The following is a 9,043-nucleotide window of genomic DNA, read 5'->3' as shown; positions in this document are numbered from 1 at the left end:
GCTGTGACCCCCGCACCCTCGAATATTGCCAGGTGTGGTCCCAAACCCAGCCCAGCGAACAGAAACACAACAGAGGTCGACCTCGTGCCAGCCAGAGGTGACAGGCTGTGGCAATTGCTCCCACTCACGTCCTGTCCAGCACGTGCTGTGACAAGCCCCCCCCCCCCCCCGAGCTGAGTCTGCCCAAGGGCACCCCCAGGTCCTGCTGGCAGACCCCCTGCCCAGGCTCTGAGCTGGGAGAAGAGGTGCCTGCACAGATCCTGCGGAACCCGAGGCCGGGTCCACGGCGCAGGGAAAGGACCAGCTCCTGGACTGCATGTGTGTGTACAGGTGTGAGTGTGTATGTGAGTGCATGTATGTGTTGATGAGAGTGTGTGAGTGTATGTATGACTGTGTGTGCACACGTGTGTGTGTGTGAGTGCACGTGAGTATGTGTGTGGGTACGTGTATGTATGTGTGTGGGTGCATGTGAATGAGTGTGTGTGTGAGTACATGTGTGTGAGTGCATGTGTGTGGGTACGTGTATGTCAGTTCATGTGTGTTATGTGTGTGGGTGCGTGAGTGCATGTGTGTGCATGTGTGTATGTGTGTGAGTGCACATGAGTATGTGTGTGAGTGTATGTGTGAGTACACGTGAGTATGCGTGTGGATGTGTGTGGATATGTGTGTGTGAGCGTGTGTTTTGCCCTGTGACTGGGATACTAATGGTGGGCGTGTGCCCCTGGCTCAGCTGAGGAGGAAAGGGGTGGGAGCTGGAGTGCAGGTCTGTGCTGTGAGGGTGGGTGGGGGCCTTCATGGGAGAGGGACCTTTTGCCCTCCAGCCCCAGGCCGGGAGGAGCCCGTGGTCTCTGAGCCAGAAGACGGGCCACGCGTGCCTCTGACGTTCTGTCCTGCCCAGTTTCACCCTGATGTACAGACTTGGGTGCCCAGTGACCGCACGGGACGAGTGTCTGGGAGAGGCCCTGAGGCCGCCGTGTCAGCTCAGCCGTCTCCTCTCCCTCCCGGATGGTGCTTGGCTTCTTTGCCAGCCATGCAGTTGGCAGTGCTGGCAGAGGAGGAAAGTTCTAGAAGATTCAGGTTTTTCTTCTTTTTTTTTTCTTTTAAGAAATGTGAATACTAAGTCTATAGATCAAAAGGGACTTCACAGGTTCAGAGGGAGCACGGCGGGTAGGGAACCTGCCTTGCACGCGGCTAACCGGGGTTCGATCCCCAGCACCCCATATGGTCTCCTGAGCACCACCAGGAGTGATCTCTGAGCAGAGTTAAGAGTAAGCCCTGAGCACAGCCAGGGGTGGCACAAAACAAAAAATAATAAATAACCAGAAACAAACTGCACTGGAAGGCAGGCAGGTGGGAAGGCAGGCCGGGGGGTGCTTCTCAAAGGGGCTTCCGGAGCCCGTTGGCTCTGCTCCCTAGAGTCGTTTCTCTCCTTGAGCCTGAGAAACACTCTAACCAGTCCTTAGGGGTCCAAGGACGCTACCCCCGTGACAGTCTGCTCTCTGAGAACTGCCCTACAGGCGTCCGTCCTGCTGTTGTTTTGTCTTGGGCCACACCCAGAGGTGCTCAGGGGCATCTCCCAGGATAGTACTGGGGGGGGGGCAAGGGAGGGGAGCAAGTGCTACTGCAGAGTGGGTCTGCTCTGACCTCTGACCTCCACCTGCCCACGTATGCTCAGACCCTGGCGCTCTCTGCCTCTGACCCCTTCTTGCTGTCTGTCCACCGGTGGGCGCTGGGCCCAGGGAGCACCTCTCGTCCGGGGCCTGAAGTTAAGCAATCAGCAAATGAGGCTGGCTTTGACGCTGGCCTCTGAGCCCGCTCACTTCTTCCTCCGTCGGAGAGGCCTGGGAGCCAGGGGCTGGGGTCAGAAGTCCCCACAGCGCCCCTGTCCTTTCAGCCAGGGCCAAGAAAGCCTGCTCCCCGCTTTCAAGCCCTGGCTCCAGCTCCACCCTCTCCAGGTTGCTCCCCTGACCCGGTGTCCGGCGCCCCCCAGCCTGGGTCCTCTCGTCCTCCCCTTTCCTCACCCAAACTGTCATGCGGAGTGGGGTGAGGCTGGGGAGGGTGCACTGGATGCAGCTAATCACGGTTGCGTCCAATTGGAAAAACACCTTGTGGGCCAAGCCAAACATGCTGTGGCCAGCGCTGGCTGCACGGGGCTGGGCTGGAGGGGCAGGCGGTTCGGCTGGAGGCCCCGGGGGAAAGCCCCCCTGCTCCGACACGCAGCGTCCCAGTCTGCGCCGAGTCCTGCCGCTCTCTGGGAGAAGCTACCTATATAAATAGACAGATAATATAGATTGAAAGAGCACATACATATAGCTTGTAAGCCATATTTAAATAGCATATATCTTATATGCAGAATGCATATTACACAGCATGTGTGTATTTACCAGTTGGCAGCAGTGTTCTATCTCTTCTGCTGCTTGTGTTCGGTGGTCTCCGCATCCCCCACCCCAGGGAGGGCGATGGCGAAGGAAGGAATGGGGCCAGGCTGGTCAGTCTCAGTTGTAGTTTATTCCATTCCCGTCTCCATTCTCCTCTGATTCTCCTGCTTCTCTCCCCCCAGCCCCCCGGGCTGCTTCACTCTCCTGGATCCCCCTTCGTTCTCCTGATGTCGGTGGGCCCCACGAGTGATTTACATGAAGCGGGGAGGAGAAAGACGGTCACTTTCTCCCCAACCGCCTCTACCACCCGGGACCCAGGGTTACTGGGTTCTTGTCTCACTCGCGGAAAAGCATTTCAGGAGTAGACGAGCAGTGAAGTAAACAGATTTTATTTAGAGGTTTTCGATGGGAGGGGGAAGGGATAAGAGAGGGGGAATAGTAAGAATAACATACTTGGGGCTGGAGCAATAGCACAGCGGGTGGGGCGTTTGCCTTGCACTTGGTCGACCCGGGTTCAATTCCCAGCATCCCATATGGTCCCCTGAGCACCGCCAGGAGTGATTCCTGAGTGCAGAGCCAGGAGTAACCCCTGTGCATTGCCGGGTGTGACCCCCCAAAAAAAAGAACGTGCTCAAGGGAGAACGCAGGCTTCTCCAAGGATGGAGAGAGCTCTATACACATCCTAGCACTGGACATGAAAGCATGAAAGTACACATCTCAAGAGGGGAGATGCGGGTGACACATGTGCTCGGGCACCGCATGTGCTCGGCCACGTGGGCGCAAGCAGCACATGGGCTCAGGCAGCATATGCGCATGCTTCCTTTGTTCAAGGTGGTCTTTTATAAGGTTTCTTCAACCTCTCCCCAGCTAATTAGATATTAGTTATATAATACATTTTAAAATATAATGTAGAGATTAGGGTTCAATCTTTGGCACCACACGGACCCCCCACCCAAGCACTGCCAGGGTGACCTTCCACAAGGGGTTTCTTCCCAGGTAAAAGTCCGTTGCTAAGGAGGTTACCAGGTGGGTTAGGAGTGGTGATGGTCTTCTTTAGGCTGGATCACATTTTAATCAGATTAAGGGAGAGGTTTGAGAGTTTGAGGAATTTCATGGGGAGGGGTCCAACCTCCTCAGGGTCTGCTGAAGGTCTTATCAGGTCTGTTTTCTGTATCCACAGGGTGGGTCAGTCTCAAGATTCTCCTTCCCAGAGACTTTGTTAATCTAAGTTTCATTGCCAAGGGCCTTTCCCTATCTACCTGCCTACATCACTCCCGCTGGCCCTGGGTCCCCCATCAATCTTACAGTCTTGTTTTATGTAGCAGTCATGTAGGGTGGTGACACAAAGGTGGGTTGAACATTAACAAATCAAAGAGGGGTAAGACCACTCCTCCAAGATATTAATTCAAGGACAAAATCTCATCTAAGGAGATTACTCCAGATTACTAGGAGATCCGCTCAAGGGCGGGGTCCCAAAAAGGGTGTGTCGAGTTCTTCTTTCCTCAGCCAGTAATCCTCTTAAAATAGTTGTAGTAAATCTACTTCTAATACTTCTAGCAATGTCATTCTGTGTGAGCACAGTAAGAGATGTATCAGACTTAAAGTTTGGTTCTTCCTAAAGACATTCACTATATATTCCAGACCACAGTCCTCAGGCCAGGTTAGTCTCCCTAACCCCAGCAGGGTCCTAATCTTGTCGTTACTTTTGGATCATGACAGCATTTTTCTATGACCATGCTCTCAACTTGTAGTTGAGTATTGTGGTGCTATGGCCTGGCCCATTTCGATGCCAGGGTAGCTCACAGCTTGCCCTGGGTCCATTCTGTCCTCGTCGGGACCCTGCTTTTGGGGTGCTAGGAACTAAGGGCAACTGAGTCGAGAAAGCAGATGCCCAGGAGTAAATATTATTGGAGTCAATCAACTCCCAAGTTACAAAGCACAATATTTACTGTCTTCCTGTGTCCACACAGAAAAGACATTGCTTTAAGGGAAACCAAGTTCCCTGCGGCAAGGCTGAAAGGACAAACTAACATTATCCTACAAGCATATATTTGTCTGCATGTTTTATATCATCATATATAAATGTTCTACATAATATATCCTCTGTAGGATTTTGGGCTCTAGATGTATAGCATATATGTTGCTATGTATTGACTTGTTGTTAGCTTCTTTATTTTTTTCACGTTTGGGTCACACCCGGCGATGCCCAAGGGTTACTCCTGGCTCTGCACTCAAAAATTACTCCGGGAAGTGCTCAGGGGACCATATGGGATGCCGGAGATCGAACCTGGGTTGACCATGAGCCAAGCGAACACCCCCCTGCTGTCCTAAGCTCTGGCCGGCCCCTATTGTTGGTTTTTGGGCCACAGCCAGGGATGTTCAAGGCTTACTCCTGGCTCTGCACCAAGCATCACTCCTGGCTGTGCCTGAGGGAACATACGGGGCACTGGGAATCGAACCGTGTCTGCTGTGTGCAGAGCAAACACCCACCTGCTGTGCTATTTCTTTGACCTCTATATCATTGTTTATATGTTTTAATATATGTAGAATATACATTATGTAATGTATAGGATGCTATTTATATTTAAAATAGGTACAATGTTTCCTAGATAGATTTTTTATTCATATTCATATATTTTTTGTCTAAGTATATTGATTTTCATATGGAATATATAATAGCATAGTAAGTTTATGTATTGCACATGTGTCATATTTTTTCAGTATACAAATACATATTTATATTTTATTATACACACAATAATCATGTAGTATATATATATGTATATATATATATACTTGTATTTTACATAAATGTGCACGCTCAAGCAAATCGATAGAACGGGAGGACAGTGCTACAGTGCTATTTTAAAAATATATATATTTTAGGGGCTGGAGGAATAGCACAGCAGGTAGGGCATTTGCCTTGCACGTGGCCAACCCAGGTTCAATTCCCAGCATCCCATATGGTCCCTTGAGCACTGCCAGGGGTGATTCCTGTGCATCGCCAGGTGTGACCCAAAAAGCAAAATATATATATATATATTAATATAAATATGTAATCATGTATGCATATTTTCTATACTTATATATATTTCAAAATTAACACTTAGATACATGTATTTGTTATTTTCTTGTGGAAGGTCACCCTGGCAGTGCTTGGGGGGGTCCGTGTGGTGCCAAGGATTGAACCCTAAGCTCTACATTATATTTTAAAATGTATTATATATTTTCTACATGGAAGATACTATATAATGTTATATATTTTGTATATTTATATAAGCCACCCTTATACTTATTTGTATCATACTTGACATGTAACACTTAGCTTATACAGAAATATAGTCTATCATTTGGGCTGTAGTATATATTTACGTGTAACACTGAAGATATGCAAGATATGGCATTGCATACATATTTCCTGTGTTATGCTTATTTTATGTACATAATGTTATTCCTAATATTACTTTTTTATCTTTTTTTTTTTTTTTTTTGCTTTTTGGGTCACACCCAGGGGTTACTCCTGGCTTTGCACTCAGGAATTACTCCTGGCGGTGCTTGGGGGACCATATGGGATGCCGGGGATCGAACCCGGGTCGGCCGCGTGCAAGGCAAATGCCCTACCCGCTGTGCTATCGCTCCGGCCCCAATATTACTTTTTTAATTCTTAATTTAAAACTTTTGTTTTGGGGGCCATACTCGGAGGTGCTCAGGCGTACTCCTGGCTCTGCACTCAGGGGTCACCCCTGGCAGTGCTTGGGGACTTGTATGTGGTGCCAGGGATTGAACCTGGGCTGGCTGTGTGCAAGCCAAGTGTCCTGTCTGCTGTACTATTGCTCTGGCCCACGTAGCATATCTTATATATTATATATAGCTTTTTGCAGAACACAGATTGCATGGAACATACAGCTCACATTTCATATGTGATGGTTACATGCAAAGACAGATTGCATGCTGTATATTATGTGTCTTTTACACAGGTTTGCTTTGGTGATGGGGGTTACTCGGTAGCTGGGAGGCCCTTCTGGCGGTGCTTAGGAGACCAGGAGGTGCCCTTGTCAGCCATCTCCCGCCCGGACGTGTGTTTCCTGCGCAGCACACATATCAGATAGGGCACACAGGACACCTGATCCCCATGTCACATGTAGACGTCTGTGCCAGATTGCGGAGAACAGTGTGTCACATGTAGTATGTGCGTGGCTCGAGAGAACACCGTGCATCTTGTGTTCTGACTGCAAGGGCCTCGCAGCTCTATCACACGTCCCCCGAGTGTGGACCGAGGCTTGTGTCTGGCACAGCAGGCCAAGAGCAGCCGCGGGAGTCAGACTCCTGGCTGAGAGACGAGCCTGTGCCGCTCATTGCTGCCCGTCCTCGGGAAAGCCTCGCGCTTGCTCACCAGCAGCCGCGGGCGTGCGGCTGTGCCCGACTGGCCACGGTGAGCGAGTGCCCGAGGACCCAGGCCAGGGCTCCATGCCCGGGCTGGCCTGCCCCTGAGGCCCAGGGCCTGGCCAGCATGGCACCCGGGGCCCCGTGGCGAGTGGCTGTGTGCTCAGACAACGGGGCCGGGTTAAGGGTGGGGAAGGGGCCCTTGAAGGGAAACTGGGGGTCTCCAGAGAAGGGCAGGCCAGAGTCGGGGGCTAGGGCGGCGGACCCGTGACCACGGAGGGGGACGTTTGCACCATCTGTGTGCTTGGATGATGCTGGACTGTGAAACGGGGGTGACCTCCCGAAAGGGCCCCAGGACAGAGGGAACAGGCTGGCTGTCCCCTCCCGACTCTGGCCACCACCCCGGGACCTGGAGATGGTGCTAGGGCTCTAGTTCTTCCAGAAAGGCAAGGTCCTCTGGAGAGTCAGACTCGGCAAGCACGTGCCCAGGGATCTTGTTTCCCTTCCCGATGAGCCCAGCAAGTTTGGGGAGCCGACCCCTTTTCTACCGAAGGCCCCCCAAAGCTTCACCGAAACTGGCCAGCTGGGCAGGTATCCCCGCTCTCTGCTCTGTGGACAGACAGGCCCAGGAAAGCTGGTGGGGGTCGTCAGAGGGGGCTCCCCGAGTCACCCAGCAGGACCAGGGCTGCCGCCCCACGCTGCTGACTCTAAGTGCACAGCTTGTCATACAGCTGGGCACATGCAGTTCTGTCTGTGTGGGCCCCACCTGAGCCCTTACTCCTGGCCCGTGCTCAGGGCTCAGTCCTGGGGTGACGTGGGGATGGAATCAGGGCTGACCCGGGGCAAGCAGCCGCTTTCCCCGCCGTACCAGTGCTCCAGCTCCTTTCGATTCTCTCCGGGAAGTGTGCAGCTTGTCCCCGTGCCTCTGGGCTTACCTCTTCCCCTTGGCCGAGGGGCACTGTCGCCTCATGGCCTGGCCCCCCAGCTGGAGCTGACCTGGAGACATGTCCACAGGCCCCAGCGCCGGGTGGGCTGTTTGAGCAGAGGGGCCCTGCCGGGAACCGGGAGGGCACCTCGACTTTCGCCTTTTTTTTTGCGGGACGGGTGTCCCAACTGGGGTGGCCCTTTGTGGGTGCCTGCAGGGCAACAGGCACTCGCTGCTCCCGGCCCCTCTCTCCTGAACCCTGCCGGGCTCTTCACCAGAAGGAGACCACCAGCCCGGGGTGGCTGCCGGGAGGGAGGTGAGCGTCACCTATTTCTCACCGCTCGCAGCCCCGACGGGACAGAGGTAGAGGGGATCAAGCCTCGGTGGAACGTCAGACCAACAGAAAACCCACTTGACTGCCCGGCGGGCCCTGTCCTGTGTGCAGAGGGTGCACTGGGCCCCGCGGAGCGCGGCTCTGCTGGACGTGGCCTTGGGTAAGTAGCTGTCTCTGAACTTGGGTCTTGCTCCTTCTCTGCAGAAGGGCGCGTGGGGGGTGGGTAGGGCGAAGTGGGAGGGTGTCCCAGCCGGGCCTCTCGACCCTCTCCTGGCCACCACCAGTTCCGGGAATACTGCACGGGTGCCAGGGCGTGTGCAGCGTGAGTGGGCTGTCCAGGAACCCTGCCCAGCACCTGTCCGCGTGACTCCTGCACAGGGCGCATTCACCCTCTGGCTGCAGGGGGAGGCGGCCTGGGCCTCTCCAGGACCGTGCCCCTGGGGAGGCCCCGCCCCTGGCGCTGCCGGGTTTCGGGGGGTCGGCGATCCGCGGGGGAGGGGGGCTGGCTCCGCCCCCCGGGCCTGGGTGGGCGGCGGGGGAAACCTCCTTCCGGCCGTGCGGGCGCACGCGGGAGGCAGCGGGGGGGGGGGGGGCGGGGTGCCCGCCCAAGGTCACCGGGGCGTCGGGAGCGCGGCGTGGGCGCGGCCCCCGCCCCGGCCCCGCGGCCGCGTGGCCCGGCCCATGTGCTACCTGCGGTCGCGCCCGGCGCGGGCCCTTTAAGGCCCCGCCCTCCGGGTTGCATCAGGCACGTGCTCGCCCCCGCGGGCGCCGGCGGGGCGGGGCCGGGCGGCGTGCGCGCCCCCGCCCGCGCCCCCCGCCCTGCGCGCGCGCGCCCGGCCGGCCCGCCCCTCGCGCCGCGTCGAGGCGCGCGCCCGCCGCCGCCGCCGCCGCCGCCGCCGCCGCCGCGCCGCCGCCGCCGCCGCCGCCGCCTGCCCGCGGATCGCGTGGTCGCTCCTGGCCGCGCCGCCCGCCGCCCGCCGCCCGCGTCGCTGCAGCCCCCCGAGCCGCGAAGCCCGGGCCGCC

This window comes from Sorex araneus, chromosome 2 (genome assembly GCF_027595985.1).
Source record: "Sorex araneus isolate mSorAra2 chromosome 2, mSorAra2.pri, whole genome shotgun sequence".
In the NCBI taxonomy this organism is placed as follows: Eukaryota; Metazoa; Chordata; class Mammalia; order Eulipotyphla; family Soricidae; genus Sorex; species Sorex araneus.
Note: the sequence above shows the minus strand (reverse complement) of the source record.